Source organism: Bactrocera tryoni, chromosome 4 (assembly GCF_016617805.1).
Source record: "Bactrocera tryoni isolate S06 chromosome 4, CSIRO_BtryS06_freeze2, whole genome shotgun sequence".
NCBI lineage: Eukaryota > Metazoa > Arthropoda > Insecta > Diptera > Tephritidae > Bactrocera > Bactrocera tryoni.
In genome coordinates, this window is record NC_052502.1 from 29,252,898 (window position 1) to 29,254,863 (window position 1,966).

Genomic DNA, 1,966 nt, shown 5'->3' on the forward strand with positions numbered 1-1,966 from the left:
TTTTCGAACTTGTGCACATTTCGTTACATGACACAGTAAAGCTCAAATTGAGCAATCGTTTCAACAATCGTGGTGTCTCTGCTGCTCAATTATTTTGTTTTGATTTTTTTCTGTCGAAGTTCGAATTTCGTAATTCTCATGCGTTACATGCGTTCGAAATAATCGAAATCGGGTATACTTTGTAAGCCATTGTCGTCGTACTTGAGGCGCGCGCCTAATATTATGCAGCACACAGCGCAGCGCACAGACGTAATGCCGTCAATTGGCAGCTAGCTAGCAAACACGGTCAGCATCCAATGGGGCGAGCGAGTTTCGTACATGTCCGTGCAGGCATATGAAGTACGACGACGCCGAAGTGCGAGCAATCGCGTCGCCAGCAGACGTGTCGCAACTAGTTTCATTTGAACTGTTGCCCGGTGAGCACACACATTGAGCGTGACGTAGTGTCCGTCGGTAATTCGATAGTGTGTGTGCGTGTGTGTTGGTTGATGTGCGCGTTTGAACGCGTTGAAAAATGCGAAACGGTTTTGTGAAGTTTTCCTACTCAAGCGAGAAGTAATTGCATGGAAAATTAAGAAAAAGCAGCAATATACAAAAATAACAACAAATTTATGCAAAACATGCGTTTAGTGCGTGAAAATCGTGAAAAATAACTGCAAGTGTTGCCTACTTTTAGGCGTTGTAACAGCTGTAAAATAAAATTTCAGGCAAGTGAGTAGTGTGTTTGTGCCAATATCAATTTAAAGTGCTCAGCAATAGTTTTTGTTGTGTGCTAAAATATATAAATTCCCACACAGTCGCTCCTAAATACCTAACCTACCTCGGCGCTTGTGTAAAAAATTGGGCTAGGCTGCCGCGTCAGCTGTAGTCATCCGCCTCTGAGAGCAGCCACCACTTGGCTGTGTGCTACTTTTAGGCACTCGCTTGCCTTTTGCAGCATTATTTTGTGGCATTTTAGTTTGCAATACACCCACACATTTTTATAAATATAAATGTATACAACCACGTCTGTTTAAAGTTTGCGCTCACATAAAGTTGTTTAAATTACAATTTCCGCTTTAAAAATACTTACTTACTCCTGTTAGTTGTGCTTGTTGTCTTGCCTAACGGTACCTTAAAGCATTAAAAGTTAGTGAAAGCGTAGTGTACGTGCACCGCCTGCAGGTATGCTACGTAAACAGTGAAAAGTTGTACGCATTGCCTGCCAGCAAAGGCATTCCAATTGAATTATTGTGCGTGAAACGCAAACAAACGAAAGTGAAAGTGTGCTGCTGCTATGCGTGGCACTTGGTGGGTGGCACATAACTCTGCATAGCAAGAAACCATTAAATTGCTGACAAGCGGTTGTGTGTGTGTGTGTGCAGTGGTATTTCATTTTGAATGCTGTTACCCTGTTTGATTATAGTTAAAGCGGTGATATTGGTAACTGCTTTGGTAAAAATGGATTGTGAAGCTCTGTGAAAAATTATATGTTTGCAAAAATAGCACTTTTTAATATAAAATATATTTGATTTTATCTTTTTCGTAGTGGTCAATATGTCATCTTAATGAAACTCAGATGAAAATTTTTGCTCAAATAATATATAAGACAAGCAGGCGAAGTCTCTATAAATAGAAAATATCTATAAATAAATACGTACAAACATCTATTTACAAAAATTTCATTGAAAGAGAAATGTTTTGCTGTGAACTCGTGCAAAAAATTAGAATATTTGGAAATCAATGCTATTATTTTTATCTCAAAAGGTAAAACTGTCAAAATTTGTGCGCTGAATATTAATATATTTGAAGGATGCTGTTGCTTTGACTGAAAATACGTATGTATGTTCCATATTTTTTTCGTGAATTATCCATTGATTGGTGGCTCAACTTAAAGCGTAGCAATAGAGACTTAAAATTAACAAATGTATTTTCGGTACTTAAATGTTATATAACAAATCAAAACTAGAATTTTAAAAACACGCTC

At 38.0% G+C, this 1,966-nt stretch overlaps 1 protein-coding gene across 1 annotated transcript in view; it reads left to right on the forward strand.

The window, feature by feature from the left end:
* The first annotated feature begins 427 nt into the window (after window positions 1-427).
* The window catches only part of LOC120774439, a 407,953-nt gene continuing 406,414 nt past the window's right edge, over window positions 428-1,966 (forward strand). Inside the window, exon 1 of the mRNA XM_040104080.1 lies at window positions 428-711. The gene's annotated coding sequence lies outside the window, so the exon portion shown is untranslated. The remainder of the gene's footprint in view (window positions 712-1,966) is intronic.